Source organism: Somniosus microcephalus, chromosome 8 (genome assembly GCF_052327205.1).
Source record: "Somniosus microcephalus isolate GS21.2 chromosome 8, FLI_Smic_1.0, whole genome shotgun sequence".
Classification (NCBI taxonomy): Eukaryota; Metazoa; Chordata; class Chondrichthyes; order Squaliformes; family Somniosidae; genus Somniosus; species Somniosus microcephalus.
Genome location: NC_140994.1, coordinates 117,244,161 through 117,266,313, shown reverse-complemented (window position 1 = coordinate 117,266,313; position 22,153 = coordinate 117,244,161).

The window sequence follows — 22,153 nt, the reverse complement described above, 5'->3', positions numbered from 1 at the left end:
TCCATAAATCACTCTCCACACGGTGACTCTCCGCATGGTCTTCTACACATGGTCACTCTCCAAATGGTCACTCTCCATGTTATCACTCTCCACATGGCCAATCTCCAGACAGTCACTCTCCACATGGTCACTCTCCATACGGTCACTCTCCACATGGTCACAATCCACATGGTCACTCTCCACATGGTCATTCACCACATGGTCACTCTCCACAAAGTGAATCTCCACATGATCACTCCACACATAATCACACTCCACATGGTCACTATCCACATATTCATTCTCCACATGGTCACTCACCACAAGGTCACAATCCACATGGACACTCTCCACATGTTCACTCTCCACACGGTCACTCTCCATGTGGTCATTCTCCATACGATCACTCTCCACACGGTCGCACCCCACATGCTCACTCTCCACATTGTCACTCTCCACATGTTCATTCTCCACATGGTGGCTCCCCACTCAGTCTCTCTGCACATGGTCACTCTGCACATGGTCACTCTCCACATGGTCACCCTCCACATGGTCACTCTCCAGTCAGAAACTCTACAAATGGTCACACTCTACATGGTCACTCTCCAGATGGTCACTCTCCTCTTGGTCACTCTACACATGGTCACTCTCCACATGGTCACTCTTCACATGGTCATTTTCCACACGGTCACTCTCCACATGGCCACTCTGCAGACAGTCTCTCTCCACATGGTCACTCTCCATACATTCATTCTCTACATGGTCACAATCCACATGGCCGCTCTCCGCATGGTCACTCCCCACTCGGTCACTCTGCACCTGGTCAGTCTCTAGATGGTCACTCTCCACATGGTCACTCTCCACATGGTCATTCTCCACATTGTCAGTCTCCACATGGTCACTCTCCACATGGTGACTCCCTGCTTGGTCACTCTGCACATGGTCACTCTCTACATGGTAACACTTCATCTGGTCTCTCTGCACATGGTCACTCTCTACACAGTCACCCTCCACATGGTCACTCTCGACTCAGTCACTGTACACATGGTCAGTCTCTAAATGGTCACTCTCCACATATTCGCTCTCGTTGTGGTCATTTTCCCAAATGGTCACTGTCCTCACGATCACTCTCCACATGTTCACTCTCCACATGGTGAATGTACACATGGTCACTCTCCACATTGTCAATCTACACACAGTCACTCTCCACATGATCACACTCCACTTGGTCACTATCCACATAGTCATTCTCCACATGGTCACTCTCCACACAGTCACTCTCCACATGGTCACACTCCACATGGTTATTCTCCACATGGCCACTCTCAACATGGTCACTCTCCATATGCTCACTCACCACGTGGTGAATCTCCACATGTTCACTCTCGACAAGGTCACTCTCCACGTGGTCACTCTCAACATGGTCACCCACCACATTGTGAATCTCCACGTTGTCATTCTCCACACATTCACTGTCAACATTGCCATTCTCCACACAGTCACTCTCCACATGGTCATACTCCATATTTTCACCCACCATATGGTCACTCTGCACATTGTCACTCTCTATATGTTCACTCTCCACACGGTCACTCTCCACACGGTCACTTTCCACATGGTTGCTCTCCACTCGGTCCCTCTGCACATGGTCACTCTCCACACAGTCACCCTCCACCTGTTCACTCTCCACTCAGTCACACTATACATGGTCAGTCTCTAAATGGTCACTCTCCATATGGTCGCTCTGCTCATGGTCATTTTCCCACATGGTGACTGTCCTCACGATTACTTTCCACACAGTCACTCTCCACCTGTTCGTTTTCCACATGGTCACACTACACAAGGCCACCCTTCAGACAGTCATTCTCCACATTGTCACTCTCCACAAGGTCACACTCCACATGGTCATTCTCCACATGGTCACTCTCCACAAGGTCGCTCTCTATGTGGTCATTCTCCACACGATCACTCTCCACACAGTCACTCTCCACACAGTCACACTCCACATGGTCACCCTCCACACGGTGACTCTCCGCATGGTCTTCTCTATATTCTCACTCTCGAAACAGTCACTCTCCACATGGGCACTCTCCACATGGTCACTCTCCACATGTTCACACTCCACACGGTTATTCTCCACATGGCCACTCTCCACATTTTCACTCTCTACATGATCACTCACCACTTGGGCACTCTCCACATGATCACTCTCCACAAGGTCACTCTCCGTGTGGTCACTCTACACATGGTCACCCACCATATTGTCACTCTCCATGAGGTCATTCTCCACATGGTCACTCTCAACATTGCCATTCTCCACACGGTCACTCTCCACATGGTCATTCTCCACTTTTTTGCACACCAAATGTTCACTGTCCGCAGGTCACTCCCCACTCGGTCACTCTACACAGGGTCACTCTCCACATGGTCACTCTCCACATGGTCCCTCTGCACCCGGTCGCTCTGCACATGTTCACTTTCTATATGTTCGCTCTGCACACGGTCACTCTGCACACAGTCACTCTCCACATCGTCCACCCCCACATGGTCACTCTCCAGATGGTCACTCTCCTCTTGGTTATTCTACACATGGTCACTCTCTACATGGTCACTCTTCATATGGTCACCCTCTGCATGGTCATTTCCCCACACGGGCACTGTCCTCATGATCGCTTTCCACATGCTCACTCTCCACATGGTAAATCTCCATATGGTCATTTACCACATGGTCACTCTCCATATGGTCACTCTCCAGACAGTCATTATCCACATGGTCACGCTTCACATGGTCACAAATCGCATGGTCGCTCGCCAAATGGTTACTCTCCACATGGTCACTCTCCACATGGTCAATCTCCACATGGTCACTCTGCACATTGTCACTCTACACACGGTCACTTTCCACATGGACACTCTGCACATGTTCACTCTCCACATTGTCACTCTCCACACAGTCACTCTCCACATGGTGACTCCCCACTCGGTCACTCTGCACATGGTCACTTTATGCATGGTAACTCTTCACATAGTCACTCTGCAAATGGTCACTCTCCACACTGTCACCCTTCACGTGGTCACTCTCCACTAATTCCCTCTGCACATGGTCACTCTCTACATGGTCACTCTCCAGATGGTCACTTTCCTCTCCGTCACGCTACAAATGGTCAGTCTCTACATGGTCACTCTCCACATGGCCATTCTCCTCATGGTCATTTCCCCACATGGTCACTATCCTCACAATCACTTTCCACATGGTCACTCTCCACATGGTTGTTTTCCAAACGGTCACTCTCCACATGGTCACTATCCTCATGATCACTTTCCACATGGTCACACTCCACATGGTCGTTTTCCACATGGTCACTCTCCACATGGTCACTCTCCAGACAGTCACACTCCACATGGTCACTCTCCACATGGTCACACTCCACATGGGCACTCTCCACATGGTCACTCTCCATATGGTCACAGTGCACATGGTTATTCTCCACATGGCCACTCTCCACATTTTCACTCTCCATATGTTCACTCACCACGTGGTCACTCTGCACATGATCATTCGCCACAAGGTCACTCTCCACATGGTCACTCTCCACATGATCACACACTACATTGTCACTCTCCATGCAGTCATACTCCACATGGTCATTGTCAACATTGCCATTCTCCACACGTTCACTCTCCACATGTTTATTCTCCACATTTTCACTCACCACATAGTCAATCTCCGCAAGGTCACTCCCCACTTGGCCACCCTGCACATGGTCACTCGCTACATGGTCACTGTCTACATGGTCACTCTCCACATGGTCACTCTCCACATGGCCACTCTCCACTCGGTCACCCTGCACATGATCATTCCCTACATGTTCACTCTGCACATGGTTACTTTCCACATGGTCATTCTCCACATTGACACTCTCCACACGGTCACTCTCCACATGGTGACTCCCCACTCAGTCACTCTATACATGGTCACTCTCTACATGGTAACTCTTCACATGATCACTCTGCACATGGTCACCCTCCACACAGTCACCCTCCACATGTTCACTCTCCACTCAGTCACTCTACACATGGTCACTCTCTACATGGTCCCACTCCAAATGGTCACTCTCCTCTTGGTCACTCTACACATGGTCAGTCTCTAAATGGTCACTCTCCACATGGTCGCTCTCCTCATGGTCAGTTTCCCAAATGGTCACTGTCCTCACGATCAATTTCCACATGCTCACGCTCTACATGGTTGTTTTCCACATGGTCACTCTCCACATGGCCACTCTACAGACAATCACTCTCCACATGGTCAATCTACACATGGTCACTCTCCACAAGGTCACACTCCACATGGTCACTCTCCACATGGTCACTCTCCACATGGTTACTGTTAAGTATGTGTATTGTATTGAACAATTAACACAAAGACTTAAACGTATAACTCAAACAGGTCTTTACTGGTTGGAGGTAGGGACTATACTGAATACAAGATTACTGCACAGTGCTTATATACCAGTGTGTTCACCCCCGGTATTACGTCTACAGCAGCCCGAGAAAGTAGTACATCTCTTAAGGTGGAACAGGCTTAAGCTCTCTTAAGGTGGAACAGGTTACATACACAACACTCCTCCCTTCTTAGCTTTATAGTCATCCCCCCATTTAACATAACGTAATAACATATATACATATATAACTTCATGTTTAACGTAACATATCACAGATTCAGTCTCTGCGGAAAACAGTTCACAGATTCAATCTCTGTGGTGTAGTCGGTTCACGTTACTCATTCAATAGTCCTTTCATGGATTTAACAGCTTGAACTTCCGAACTGATTTGGCTCCGTTCGGAGGGACCACGTGTGTGATCTGGTAGAGGTGATAATGGTTCAGATGGGTCATCTTCTGTTTTTACTTTTCCTTTTCTGCTTCTTGGAGACTCTCTGGGCTCCATTGTCAGCTGCCACAGCTGCCAGCTGCATGCGCAGTTCCTCCTTCTCTTCCTCCTGTTTCCGTCGTAGAGCCAGCTTCTCCCGATGTTCCGTAGACTTTTGGTGCTCCTCCATGATTTCTGCACTTTGGGAGTCGAAGTTACAAGCTGGGCAGGACAGGACATCGTAATATTCGGTGTCGTCCACCAGGTCATAGTAATATTCGGTGTCGTCCTGAGCTAGACCAGTGAGAGGGTCGTCTATTTCCTCCATACCCAGCTGGACGTTAGCCAGCTCTTGTTCCAAATCCAGACATCTTTCCTGAAGAGACTTCTTCATGTGTACCTCTGCATCCAGCTTTTTCTGGGCTTTCAGCAAATCGTTTACTAGTGACCTCATTTGTGATTTTAATACTTCAACTTCCTTTGGAGATTGATTGGTCGGACTATGCAATCCCTCTACCGGAGCAGCTGTTTCAGCGGTCTGTTGTTCTACATTGACGTGAGTCAGCGTACTTTTGGCATCCAATGGCTGCTCTATTGCAGTCGTTTCAGTCTGTGTCGTCACATCAGCCATCTGAATGACTTTTGAGAGCTCTGAACCCTTTCCCTTTGAAGATCGCAGCTCGTGTTCAAGTTTTTCCCATTTCAGAGTCTTGTCCCTCAGCATATGAAGGAGTTGGCTGACCGTTAACTCTTCTGACACCAGATTATGGCACGCACCTTCAGAACCTGAATCAGCTTTGATTCGTTCGGCCTCCTCGCGCAGATGGTTGGTGTGCTCCTGCTCCATTTTCTCCATCAGTTGCTTCTGTTGCCTTTCCAGATTCTCCCACTCTGTAACAAAGAACTTTTTTATTTCATTCATCTCTTGCTCAAAACGGCGAATCATTTGTTCTAATTGCTGTTGTAGTTTGAAATGGAGTTGAGTTCGAGCCCAGTGGCCCTCAAAAATGTGCATATCAGTAGACTTGACAGACTCAGAATTCTCTGTTAAACTATGTTGTTGTTGCTCAGTGGAATTCTGTGCTGAAACTTTGTCTTTTGCACATGGGTTGGTCTTACCATCATCAGTTCTAGAGTCTGGGCTGATTATCTGCACCGAGTTCTCACTCTTTATGGCTTTTAGCGAGTGCCAGTCCATATTTATGTTTCTAAACCACTCCCGGCCTAGTAGTGGTGGACCTCCCTCCGGTAGCACATATAAGTCCATTATTTGACTTCCTTCGCCCTTGTTGGCCACTGCAACCTTTATTGTCCCGATGGGGTACACTCTCTGCCCCGTGTAGGTTGTCAATATAATCTCCGTATCCTGTAGGGGAATATGTTGGAATAACCTTCTGTAATCTTTCTTATTCATGACCGACAATGCCGATCCAGTGTCCAATTCCATTTTTACTTGGACTCCTTCTATCTGAAGAGTAACCCAAATTGTCTGGAGGTCTGCACCCTTACCAACGTTGAGTACCCTTAAGCTAGCCAGTTCAATACTGCTTAAGCCAGCCAGTTCATTACTGCTAGCGTCTGAATCGGACTCCTGTTCGGCCACCTTGTGTACCTTTGCGTATTTCCCTTGCGGTGACTTCTTGTTGCTGGTCTTCTTCCCTGACCTGCATACTCTAGCTATATGTCCAAGCTTACCACATGTTCTGCATTCTTGGTTTTTAAACCAACACTGGTTCTGATCATGCGTTGTCTTACCACAACGATAACATTTAACAGAACTCACACCCAATTTGTGTGCACTGAGCTCCGGTGACCGTAGCTGCATTACTGCCGTGCCTCTCGCTGCGGCTTCGTGTGCTGCTGCAATAGTGACCGCCTTCTCAAGCGTCAGCTCATTCTCCTCGAGCAGTCGCTTTTGTGTATCCTGTTTAAATAAACCACACACAAATTTGTCTCGTAGTGCATCTGTCAGGCCCGTTCGAAACTGGCAATATTTCGCTAATTTACGCAATTCCAGCAAATATTCAGCATTGCTTTCATGCTGTAGCTGCCTTCTGTCGTAAAATTTAAATCGTTCCGCTAGCATCAGCGGCGTGGGGTTTAGATGATCTTTCAGGACAGTAACAATCTCATCGAACGTCTTATCCGCCGGTTCATCTGGTGATAACAGGTGTTTCAATTGCCCGTATGTCTTCGCACCCATTAAATTTAATAATGTTAGTGCTTTATCAGCCTCACGAATTTTATTGGCCTTACAATAATTTTTAACTCGTTCAACATATATGGCCCAATCTTCGATGTCACTATCAAAGTTGCTAATATTCCCGTGTTTAGGCATTGTAGTACTTTATCAGATTTGCAATTTCTCAGATTTTTTTTTTTTTTTACTGCTATCCAAGATGGCGGCTTCCCGCTCTTGCCGTCGTCCTCCGCCCACAAAATGGCGGTTTTCCCGCACTTGGCGGTCTTCACCCGTCCCCCGACGCCATCTCCCTTCAGCCCCGAGTGCGGCCCTTATCTCCGCCACGATCGATGGCCCGCGCTTTTCACCGCGGCTCTCGCGCCTTCAGTGTCTGCCGACGCTGCGCCTTTCAGCCCGAGTGCGGCCCTTATCAGGGCTTTCGATCGATGGCCCGGCTGCGCCTCGCACTTGAAAGCGGCCCGGCCCTTATCAGTGCTTGCGATCGATGGCCCGGCTGCGCCCCTCACTTCAAAGCGGCCCGGCCCTTATCTGCCGATCGCTATCGCCCTGTACCTCTCTCTTCCCCAGTCCTGTCTTCTACTCCGGTTCACAAGCTGATGGAGGCTTCAGGGTCCTAATGCCTGTCGCTTCCAGTGGGGTGGTGAGTGGTGAGGTTTGAAACCTCTCTTCAACCGCCGTGGAATAACTGCCGCAGGGTAAGAACCTGACTCGTCGCCAGTGTTAAGTATGTGTATTGTATTGAACAATTAACACAAAGACTTAAACGAATAACTCAAACAGGTCTTTACTGGTTGGAGGTAGGGACTATACTGAATACAAGATTACTGCACAGTGCTTATATACCGGTGTGTTCACCCCCGGTATTACGTCTACAGCAGCCCGAGAAAGTAGTACATCTCTTAAGGTGGAACAGGCTTAAGCTCTCTTAAGGTGGAACAGGTTACATACACAACAGTTACTGTCCACATGGTCACATTCCACATGGGCACTCTCCACACGGTCACTCTCCATATGGTCACAGTCCACACGGTTATTCTCCACATGGCCACTCTCCACATTTTCACTCTCCATATGTTCACTCACCACGTGGTCACTCTCCACATGATCACTCACCACAAGGTCACTCTCCACATGGTCACTCTCCACATGGTCACACACCACATTGTCACTCTCCACGCAGTCATTCTCCACACGGTCATTGTCAACATTGCCATTCTCCACACGTTCACTCTCCACATGTTCATTCTCCACATTTTCATTCACCACGTGGTCAATCTCCGCACGGTCACTCCCCACTTGGTCACCCTGCACATGGTCACTCTCTACATGGTCACTCTCCACATGGTCACTCTCCACATGGTCACTCTCCACATGGTCACTCTCCACTCAGTCACCCTGCACATGATCAGTCTCTACATGTTCACTCTGCACATGGTCACTTTCCACATGGTCATTCTCCACATTGCCACTCTCCACATGGTCACTCTCCACATGGGGACTCCCCACTCAGTCACTCTACACATGGTCACTCTCTACATGGTAACTCTTCACATGATCACTCTGCACATGGTCACCCTGCACACAGTCACCTCCACATGTTCACTCTCCACTCAGTCACTCTACACATGGTCACTCTCTACATGGTCCCACTCCAGATGGTCACTCTCCTCTTGGTCACTCTACACATGGTCAGTCTCTAAATGGTTACTCTCCACATAGTCGCTATCCTCATGGTCAGTTTCCCACATGGTCACTGTCCTCATGATGACTTTCCACATGCTCACTCTCCACATGGCAACGCTCCAGACAGTCACTCGCCACATGGTCACTCTCCATGCGGTCACTCTCCACAAGGTCACAATCCACATGGTCGCACTCCACATGGTCACTCTCCACAAGATCACACTCCACATGGTCACTATCCACATAGTCATTCTCCACATGGCAAATCTCAACATGGTCACTCTCCACATGGTCAATCACCATGTAGTCAATCTCCACATGTTCACTTTCCAGAAGGTCACTCTCCACGTGGTAACTCTCCACATGGTCACCCACCACATTGTGACTCTGCACGCAGTCATTCTCCACACGGTCACTGCAACATTGCCAACCTCCACACGTTCACTCTCCACATGGTAATTCTCCACATTATTCACTCACCACATGGTCACTGTCCGTACGGTCACTCCCCATGTGATCCCTCTGTACATGGTCACTCTCTACATGGTCACTCTCCACACGGTCACTCTCCACATGGTCACTCTCCACATGGTCACTCTCCACTCAGTCACTCTGCACATGGTCAGTCTCTACATGGTCACTCTCCACAAGGTCACTCTCCACGTGATCATTCTCCACATTGTCAAACTCCACATGGTCACTCTCCACCTGGTGACTCCCTGCTCGATCACTCTACACAAGGTCAGACTCCACATGGTAACTTTTGACATGGTCACTCTCCACTCAGTCACTCTACACATGGTCACTCTCTACATGGTCACTCACCAGATGGTCACTCTCCTCCCGGTCACTCTACACATGGTCAGTCTCTAAATGGTCACTCTCCACATGGTCGCTCTCCTCATGGCCAGTTTCATAAATGGTCACTGTCCTCACGATCAATTTCCACATGCTCACTCTCCACATGGTCGTTTTCCACATGGTCACTCTCCACATGGCCACTCTCCAGACAGTTACTCACCACATGGTCACTCTACACATGGTCACTCTCCACAAGGTCACACTCCACATGGTCACTCTCCACATGGTCACGCTCCACATGATCACTCTCCACATGGTCACACTCCACATCGGCACTCTCCACACGGTCAATCTCCATATGGTCACAGTCCACACGGTTATTGTCCAGATGGCCACTCTCCACATTTTCACTCTCCATATGTTCATTCACCACGTGGTCACTCTCCACATGATCACTCGCCACAAGGTCACTCTCCACATGGTCGCTCTCCACATGGTCACACACCACATTGTCACTCTCTACGCAGTCATACTCCACACGGTCATTGTCAACATTGCCATTCTCCACACGTTCACTCTCCACATGTTCATTCTCCACATTTTCACTCACCACATGGTCAATCTCCGCACGGTCACTCCCCACTTGGTCACCCTGCACATGGTCACTCTCTACATTGCCACTGTCCACATGGTCACTCTCCACATATTCACTCTCCACATGGTCACTCTCCACTCGGTCACCCTGCACATGATCAGTCTCTACATGTTCACTCTGCACATGGTCACGTTCCACATGGTCATTCTCCACATTGTCACTCTCCACATGGACACTCTCCACATGGTGACTCCCCACTCAGTCACTCTAACATGTTCACTCTCTACATGGTAACTCTTCACATGATCACTCTGCACATGGTCACCCTGCACACAGTCACCCTCCACATGTTCACTCTCCACTCAGTCACTCTACACATGGTCACTCTCTACATGGTCCCACTCCAGATGGTCACTCTCCTCTTTGTCACTCTACACATGGTCAGTCTCTAAATGGTCACTCTCCACATGGTCGCTCTCCTCATGGTCAGTTTCCCAAATGGTCACTGTCCTCACGATCAATTTCCACATGCTCACTCTCCACATGGTCGTTTTCCACATGGTCACTCTCCACATGGCCACTCTCCAGACAGTCACTCTCCACATGGTCACTCTACACATGGTCACTCTGCACAAGGTCACACTCCACATGGTCACTCTCCACATGGTCACTCTCCACATGGTCACTCTCCACATGGTCACACTCCACATGGGCACTCTCAACATGGTCACTCTCCATATAGTCACAGTCCACACGGTTATTCTCTACATGGCCACTCTCCACATTTTCACTCTCCATATGTTCACTCACCACGTGGTGACTCTCCAAATGATCACTCGCCACAAGGTCACTCTCCACATGGTCACTCTCCACATGGCCACACACCACATTGTCACTCTCCACGCAGTCATACTCCACACGGTCATTGTCAACATTTCCATTCTCCACACGTTCACTCTCCACATGTTCATTCTCCACATTTTCACTCACCACATGGTCAATCTCCGCACGGTCACTCCCCACTTGGTCACCCTGCACATGGTCACTCTCTACATGGCCACTGTCCACATGGTCCCTCTCCACATGGTCACTCACCACATGGTCAATCACCATGTAGTCAATCTCCACATGTTCACTTTCCACAAGGTCACTCTCCACGTGGTCACTCTCCACATGGTCACCCACCACATTGTCACTCTGCACGCAGTCATTCTCCACACGGTCACTGCAACATTGCCAAACTCCACACGTTCACTCTCCACATGGTAATTCTCCACATTATCACTCACCACATGGTCACTGTCCGCACGGTCACTCCCCATGTGGTCCCTCTGTACATGGTCACTCTCTACATGGTCACTCTCCACACGGTCACTCTCCACATGGTCACTCTCCACATGGTCACTCTCCACTCAGTCACTCTGCACATGGTCAGTCTCTACATGGTCACTCTCCACATGGTCACTCTCCACATGGTCACTCTCCACGTGGTCATTCTCCACATTGTCAAACTCCACACGCTCACTCTCCACATGGTGACTCCCTGCTCGCTCACTCTACACAAGGTCAGACTCTACATGGTAACTTTTCACATGGTCACTCTCCACTCAGTCACTCTACACATGGTCACACTGCACATGGTCACTCTCCAGATGCTCACTCTCCTCCCGGTCACTCTACACATGGTCAGTCTCTAAATGGTCACTCTCCACATGGTCGCTCTCCTCATGGTCAGTTTCCCAAATGGTCACTGTCCTCACGATCAATTTCAACATGCTCACTCTCCACATGGTCGCTTTCCACATGGTCACTCTCCACATGGCCACTCTCCAGACAGTCACTCTCCACATGGTCACTCTACACATGGTCACTCTCCACAAGGTCACACTCCACATGGTCACTCTCCACATGGTCACTCTCCACATGGTCACACTCCACATGGGCACTCTCCACATGGTCACTCTCCATATGGTCACAGTCCACACGGTTATTCTCCACATGGCCACTCTCTACATTTTCACTCTCCATATGTTCACTCACCACGTGGTCACTCTCCACATGATCACTCGCCACATGGTCACTCTCCACATGGTCGCTCTCCACATGGTCACACACCACATTGTCACTCTCCACGCAGTCATACTCCACACGGTCATTGTCAACATTGCCATTCTCCACACCTTCACTCTCCACATGTTCATTCTCCACATTTTCACTCACCACATGGTCAATCTCCGCACGGTCACTCCCCACTTGGTCACCCTGCACATGGTCACTCTCTACATTGTCACTGTCCACATGGTCACTCTCCACATGGCCACTCTCCACATGGTCACTCTCCACTCGGTCACCCTGCACATGATCAGCCTCTACATGTTCACTCTGCACATGGTCACGTTCCACATGGTCATTCTTCACATTGTCACTCTCCACATGGACACTCTCCACATGGTGACTCCCCACTCAGTCACTCTACACATGTTCACTCTCTACATGGTAACTCTTCACATGATCACTCTGCACATGGTCACCCTGCACACAGTCACCCTCCACATGTTCACTCTCCACTCAGTCACTCTACACATGGTCACTCGCTACATGGTCCCACTCCAGATGGTCACTCTCCACATGGTCAATCACCATGTAGTCAATCTCCACATGTTCACTTTCCACAAGGTCACTCTCCACGTGGTCACTCTCCACATGGTCACCCACCACATTGTCACTCTGCACGCAGTCATTCTCCACACGGTCACTGCAACATTGCCAAACTCCACACGTTCACTCTCCACATGTTAATTCTCCACATTATCACTCACCACATGGTCACTGTCCGCACGGTCATTCCCCATGTGGTCCCTCTGTACATGGTCACTCTCTACATGGTCACTCTCCACATGGTCACTCTCCACATGGGCACTCTCCACATGGTCACTCTCCACTCAGTCACTCTGCACATGGTCAGTCTCTACATGGTCACTCTCCACATGGTCACTCTCCACATGGTCACTCTCCACGTGGTCATTCTCCACATTGTCAAACTCCACACGCTCACTCTCCACATGGTGACTCCCTGCTCGCTCACTCTACACAAGGTCAGACTCTACATGGTAACTTTTCACATGGTCACTCTCCACTCAGTCACTCTACACATGGTCACACTGTACATGGTCACTCTCCAGATGCTCACTCTCCTCCCGGTCACTCTACACATGGTCAGTCTCTAAATGGTCACTCTCCACATGGTCGCTCTCCTCATGGTCAGTTTCCCAAATGGTCACTGTCCTCACGATCAATTTCAACATGCTCACTCTTCACATGGTCGTTTTCCACATGGTCACTCTCCACATGGCCACTCTCCAGACAGTCACTCTCCACATGGTCACTCTACACATGGTCACTCTCCACAAGGTCACACTCCACATGGTCACTCTCCACATGGTCACTCTCCACATGGTCACACTCCACGTGGGCACTCTCCACAAGGCCACTCTCCATATGGTCACAGTCCACATGGTTATTCTCCACATGGCCACTCTCTACATTTTCACTCTCCATATGTTCACTCACCACGTGGTCACTCTCCACATGATCACTCGCCACAAGGTCACTCTCCACATGGTCACTCTCCACATGGTCAAACACCACATTGTCACTCTCCACACAGTCATACTCCACACAGTCATTGTCAACATTGCCATTCTCCACACGTTCACTCTCCACATGTTCATTCTCCACATTTTCACTCACCACATGAGCAATCTCCGCACGGTCACTCTCTACGGGGTCACTGTCCACATGGTCACTCTCTACATGGTCACTGTCCACATGGTCACTCTCCACATGGTCACTCTCCACATGGTCACTCTCCACTCGGTCACCCTGCACATGATCAGTCTCTACATGTTCACTCTGCACATGGTCACTATCCACATGGTCATTCTCCACATTGTCACTCTCCACACGGTCACTCTCCACATGGTGACTCCCCACTCAGTCACTCTACACATGGTCACTCTCTACATGGTAACTCTTCACATGATCACTCTGCACATGGTCACCCTCCACACAGTCACCCTCCACATGTTCACTCTCCACTCAGTCACTCTACACATGGTCACTCTCTACATGGTCCCACTCCAGATAGTCACTCTCCTCTTGGTCACTCTACACATGGTCAGTCTCTAAATGGTCACTCTCCACATGGTCGCTCTCCTCATGGTCAGTTTCCCAAATGGTCACTGTCCTCACGATCAATTTCCACATGCTCACTCTCCACATGGTCGTTTTCCACATGGTCACTCTCCACATGGACACTCTCTAGACAATCACTGTCCACATGGTCACTCTACACATGGTCACTCTCCACAAGGTCACACTCCACATGGTCACTCTCCACATGGTCCCTCTCCACATGGTCACTCTCCACATGGTCACACTCCACATGGGCACTCTCCACATGGTCACTCTCCATATGGTCACAGTCCACATGGTTAGTCTCCACATGGCCACACTCCACATTTTCACTCTCCATATGTTCACTCACCACGTGGTCACTCTCCAAATGATCACTCGCCACAAGGTCACTCTCCCATGGTCACACACCACATTGTCACTCTCCACACAGTCATACTCCACACGGTCATTGTCAACATTGCCATTCTCCACACGTTCACTCTCCACATGTTCATCCTCCACATTTTCACTCACCACATGGTCAATCTCCGCACGGTCACTCCCCACTTGGTCACCCTACACATGGTCACTCTCTAGATGGTCACTGTCCACATGGTCACTCTCCACATGGTCACTCTCCACATGGTCAATCACCATGTAGTCAATCTCCACATGTTCACTTTCCACAAGGTCACTCTCCACGTTGTCACTCTCCACATGGTCACCCACCACATTGTCACTCTCCACACAGTCATTCTCCATACGGTCACTGCAACATTGCCAACCTCCACATGTTCACTCTCCACATGGTAAGTCTCCACATTATCACTCACCACATGGTCACTGTCTGCACGGTCACTCCCCATGTGGTCCCTCTGTACATGGTCACTCTCTACATGGTCCCTCTCCACACGGTCGCTCCCCACATGGTCACTCTGCACATGGTCACTCTCCACTCAGTCACTCTGCACATGGTCAGTCTCTGCATGGTCAGTCTCCACAAGGTCACTCTGCAAGTGGTCATTCTCCACATTGTCAAACTCCACACGCTCACTCTCCACATGGTGACTCCCTGCTCGCTCACTCTACACAAGGTCAGTCTCTACATGGTAAATTTTCACATGGTCACTCTCCACTCAGTCACTCTACACATGGTCACTCTCTACATGGTCACTCTCCAGATGGTCACTCTCCTCCCGGTCACTCTACACATGGTCAGTCTCTAAATGGTCACTCTCCACATGGTCGCTCTCCTCGTGGTCAGTTTCCCAAATGGTCACTGTCCTCACGATCAATTTCCACATGCTCACTCTCCACATGGTCGTTTTCCACATGGTCACTCTCCACATGGCCGACAGTCACTCTCCACATGGTCACTCTACACATGGTCACTCTCCACATGGTCACTCTCCACATAGTCACACTCCACATGGGCACACTCCACACGGTCACTCTCCATATGGTCACAGTCCACACGGTTATTCTCCACATGGCCACTCTCCACATTTTCACTCTCCATATGTTCACTCACCACGTGGTCACTCTCCACATGATCACTCGTCACAAGGTCACTTTCCACATGGTCACTCTCCACATGGTCACACACCACATTGTCACTCTCCACGCAGTCATACTCCACACGGTCATTGTCAACATTACCATTCTCCACACATTCACTCTCCACATGTTCATTCTCCACATTTTCACTCACCACATGTTCAATCTCCGCACGGGCACTCCCCACTTGGTCACCCTGCACATGGTCACTCTCTACATGGTCATTGTCCACATGGTCACTCTCCACATGGTCACTCTCCATATGGTCACTCTCCACTCGGTCACCCTGCACATGATCAGTCTCTACATGTTCACTCTGCACATGGTCACTTTCCACATGGTCATTCTCCACATTGTCACTCTCCACACGGTCACTCTCCACATGGTGACTCCCCACTCAGTCACTCTACACATGGTCACTCTCTACATGGTAACTCTTCACATGATCACTCTGCACATGGTCACCCTCCACACAGTCACCCTCCACATGTTCACTCTCCACTCAAGCACTCTACACATGGTCACTCTCTACATGGTCCCACTCCAGATGGTCACTCTCCTCTTGGTCACTCTACATATGGTCAGTCTCTAAATGGTCACTCTCCACATGGTCGCTCTCCTCATGGTCAGTTTCCCAAATGGTCACTGTCCTCATGATCAATTTCCACATGCTCACTCTCCACATGCTCGTTTTCCACATGGTCACTCTCCACATGGACACTCTCCAGACAGTCACTCACCACATGGTCACTCTGCATGCGGTCACTCTCCACATGGTCACAATCTACATGGTCGCTCTCCACATGGTCAATCTCCAAATGGTCAATCTCCACATGGTAACTCTCCATTCGGTCGCTCTCTATGTGGTCATTTTCCAAACAATCACTCTACACACAGTCACTCTCCACACTGTCGCACTCCACATGGTGACTCTCCGCATGGTCTTCTCCACATGATCACTCTCCACAATTTCACTCTACACGTGGTCACTCTGCACATGGTCACCCACCATATTGTCACTCTCTATGCGGTGATTCTCCACGTGGTCTCTCTCAACCTTGCAATTCTCCACACGGTCACTCTCCACATGGTCATTCTCCACATTTTCACTCACCAAATGTTCACTGTCCGCATGGTCACTCCCCACTCGGTCACTCTGCACAGGGTCACTCTCTACATGGTCACTCTCCAAACAGTCACTCTCCACATGTTCACACTCCACATGGTCACTCTCCACATTTTCACTCACCACATGTTCACTGTCTGCACGGTCACTCTCCACTCAGTCACTCTGCACAGGGTCACTCTCTACATGGTCACTCTCCACACAGTCACTCTCCACATGGTCATGCTCCACATGGTCTCTCTCCACTCGGTCACTCTGCACATGGGCAGTCTCTACATGGTCTCTCTCCACATGGTCACACCCCACATGGTCATTCTCCATATTGCCACTCTCCACACAGTCACTCCGCTCATGGTCACTCCCCACTCGGTCACTCTGCACATGTTCACTCTCTACATGGTTGCTCTGCACATATTCACTCTGCACAAAGTCACTCTCCACATGATCACACTCCACTCGGTGACTCTACACATGTTCACTCTCCACATGGTCACTCTCCACAAGGTCACACTCCACATGGTCTCTCTCCACATGGTCACTCTCCGCATATTCACTCTCCACATGGTTACACTACACACGGTTATTCTCCACCTAGCCACTCTCCGCACAGACACTATCCACATGGTCACTCGCCACTCAGTCGCTCTGCACATGTTCACTCTCTACATGGTCACTCTCCAGATGGTCCATCTCCACATGGTCCCTCTGCATATTGTCACTCTATGCACATCACTCTCCATGTGGTCACTCTCCACACTGTCACTCTCCACATGGTCACTCTCCACATGGTCACTCTCTGCGAGGTCACTCTCCACATGGTAAATCTCTACATGGTAACTCTTCACATGGTCACTCTGCACATGGTCACACTCCACATGGTCATCCTCCACATGGTCAATCTCCACTCAGTCACTCTACACATGGTCACTCTCTACATTGTCACTCTCCAGATAGTCACACTCCTCTCAGTCACTCTACACATGGTCACTCTCCATATAGTTGCTCCTCTCATGGTCATTTCCCCACATTGTCACTATCCTTACAATCACTTTCCACATGGTCACTCTCCACATGGTCATTTTCCAAATGGTCACTCTCCACATGGCCACTCTCCAGGCAGTCAATCCCCAGACAGTCACTCTCCACATGGTCACTCTCCACATGGTCACAATCCACATGGTCACTCTCCACTTGGTCACTCTCCACACGGTCGCTCTCCATGTGGTCATTCTCCACATGGTCACTCTTCACACTGTCCCTCTCCACCTGGTCACTCTCCACATGGTCACTCTCCACATGGTCACACTCCACATGGTTGCTCTCCACATGGTCACTCTCCACATGGTCGCTCTCCATGTGGTCATTCTCCACACAATCACTCTCCACACAGTCACTCTCCACACGGTCACACTCCACATGGTCATGCTCCACATGGTGACTCTACGCATGGGCTTCTAAACATGGTCACTCTCCAAACGGTCACTCTCCACATGGGCATTCTCCACATGGTCACTCACCACATGGTCACACTCCACACGGTTATTCTCCACATGGCCACTCTCCACATTTTCACTCTCCACATGGTCACTCACAACGTGCTCACTCGCCACATGATCACGCTCCACAAGGTCACACTCCAAGTGGTCACTTTCCACATGGTAACCCACCATATTGTCACTCTCCATGCGTTCATTCTCCACATGGTCACTCTCAACATTGCAATTCTCCACACGGTCACTCTCCACATGGTAATTCTCCACATTTTCACTCACCACATGTTCACTGTCCGCACGGTAACTCCCCACTCGGTCACTCTGCACAGGGTCACTCTCTACATGCTCACTCTCCACACAGTCACTCTCCACATGGTCACTCTCCAGATGGTCACTCTCCTCTTGGTCATTCTATATATGGTCACTCTCTTCAAGGTCACTCTCCACATGGTTTGTCTCTGCATGGTCATTTCCCCACACGTTCATTCTCCTCATGGTTGCTTTCCACATGGTCACTCTCCATATGGTAACTCTCCACATGGTCGTTTTCCACTCGGTCATTCTCCACATGGTCACTCTCCAGACAGTCCAAAGATGTGCGGGTTAGGTTGATTGGCTATGATAAATTGACCCTTAATGTTAGGGGGATTAAATATGTGGGGTTACGGGGATAGGGTGGGATATGTGTTGGTGTAGGGGTTACGGGGATCGGGTGGGATATGTGTCAGTGCAGGCTCGATGGGCTGAAATGGCCTCTATCTGCATTGTGGGGTTTCTGTGATTCTGTGATTCTGTGATCCACATGTTCACTCTCCACGTGGTCACTCTCCAAATGGTCACAATCCGCATGGTTGCTCTCCACATGGTCACTCTCCACGTGGTCACTCTCCACATTGTCAATCTCCACATGGTCACTCTTCACACTGTCCCTCTCCACCTGGTCACTCTCCACATGGTCACTCTCCACATGGTCACACTCCACATGGTTGCTCTCCACATGGTCACTCTCCACATGGTCACTCTCCACACAGTCGCTCTCCACACGGGCACACCCCACATGGTCACTCTCCACATGGTGGCTCTCCACATGGTCTTCTCCACATGGTCACTCTCCAAATGGTCACTCACCACATTGTCACTCTGCACATGGTCCCACTCCACATGGGCATTCTCCACACGGTCACTCTCCATATGGTCACACTCCACATGGTTATTCTCCACATGACCACACTGCACATTTTCACTCTCGATATGGTCACTCACCAGTAGTCAGTCTCCACATGATCACTCTCCACAAGGTCACACTCCACGTGGTCACTCTCCACATGGCCACCCACCACATTGTCACTCTCCACGCAGTCACACTCCACACGGTCGCTGTCAACATTGCCATTCTCCACACGTTCACTCTCCACATGTTCATTCTCCACATTTTCACTCACCACATGGTCAATCTCCGCACGGTCACTCCTCACTTGGTCACTTTGCAAATGGTCACTCTCTACATGGTCACTCTCCACATGGTCACTCTCCACATGGTCACTCTGCACATGGTCACTCTCCACTCGGTCACCCTGCACATGTTCAGTCGCTACATGGTCACTCTCCACATGGTCACCCTGCACATGGTCACTCTCTGCATGGTCACTTTCCACATGGTCACTCTCCACATGGTCACTCTCCACATGGTCACCCTCCACTTGGTCACCCTGCACTTGATCAGTCTCTATATGGTCACTCTCCACATGGTCATTCCCCACATTGTCACTCTCCACACGGTCACTCTCCACATGGTAACTCCCCACTCATTCACTCTACACATGGTCACTCTCCACATGGTAACTCTTCACATGATCACTCTGCACATGGTCACCCTCCACACAGTCATCCTCCACATGTTCACTCTCCACTCAGTCACTCTACACATGGTCTCTCTCTACATGGTCACGGTCCAGATGTTCACCCTCCTCTTGGTTCCTCTACACATGGTCAGTCTCTAAATGGTCACTCTCCACGTGGTCGCTCTCCTCATGGTCAATTTCCCACATGGTCACTGTCCTCATGATGACTTTCCACATGCTCACTCTCCACATGGTCATTTTCCACATGGTCACTCTCCACATGGAGACTCTCCAGACAGTCACTTGCCACATGGTCACTCTGCATGCGGTCACTCTCCACATGGTCACAATCCACATGGTCGCTCTCCACATGGTCAACCTCCACATGGTCAATCTCCACATGGTCAGTCTCCACATTGTCACTTTGCACATTGTCACTCTATGCACAGTCACTAACCACACGGTCACTCTCCTCAAGGTCACACTCCACATGGTCACTCTCCACATGGTTACTCTCCACATGGTCGCTCTCTATGTGGTCATTTTCCAAACAATCACTCTCCACACAGTCACTCTCCACACTGTCGCACTCCACATGGTCACTCTCCACATGGTGACTCTCCGCATGGTCTTCTCCACATGGTCACTTTCCAAACGGTCACTCACCACATTGTCACTCTCCACATGGGCACTTTCCACATGGTCGCTCTCCACATGGTCACACTCCACACGGTTATTCTCCACATGGCCACTCTCCACATTTTCACTCTCCGCATGGTCACTCACCACGTGGTCACTCTCCACATGATCACTCTCCACAAACTATCTCTACACGTGGTCACTCTCCACTTGGTCACCCACCATATTGTCACTCTCTATGCGGTCATTCTCCACGTGGTCACTCTCAACATTGCAATTCTCCACACGGTCACTCTCCACATGGTCATTCTCCACATTTTCACTCACCACATGTTCACTGTCTGCACGGTCACTCCCCACTCCGTCACTCTGCACAGGGTCACTCTCTACATGGTCACTCTCCAAACAGTCACTCTCCACATGTTCACACTCCACATGGTCACTCTCCACATTTTCACTCACCACGTGTTCACTGTCCGCACGGTCACTCCCCACTCGATCACTCTTCACAGGCTCACTCTCTACATGGTCACTCTCCACACAGTCACAATTCACAATTCAAATCGCTTTATTGGCATGATAAGTTACATCTTATGTTGCCAAAGCATCAAAATACATTTATGGTTGAGCACACAAACGCAGTTCTATTCATACAGTGTATAAACAGGTATATCCCTGAGTGTATAAATATACATTCGCATTGTTTATATATATTCTTTTCTTAGTTTACTGGTTGTCCCTCTGTTCATGGCAAGCTGTAACATAGTGTGCCACCAGTGTTACACAGCTTTTCTCCTCTCCCAGTAGGAATGGGAGTTTTTGGTTGTCATTCAGATTTCTGAATTCAGGGCATATTTGTGAGAATTTTTGGTAGAAATTCTCCCTGATGTCCTGATATTTTCCACAGGCTGTGAGGAAGTGCATCTCTGTCTCCACTACTCCCTGACTGCAGTGAGAGCATATCCTGTCTTCTCTTGGCAGCCTGGTCTGCCTGTGTCTGCCTTTTTCGATCGCTAGGCTATGTTCGCTAAGTCTGTACCTTGTCAAGGTTCTTCTCAGTTTGTTATCCTTTACCATGGTCAGGTAATCAGCTATGTTGTATTGTCTGTTTAGGGCCAAGTAGCAATTGAGTTTGCTTTGGGTTTTTGTTGTTTCTGCCCAATATGTCAGATATTTTTCCTTTTGCTTAGC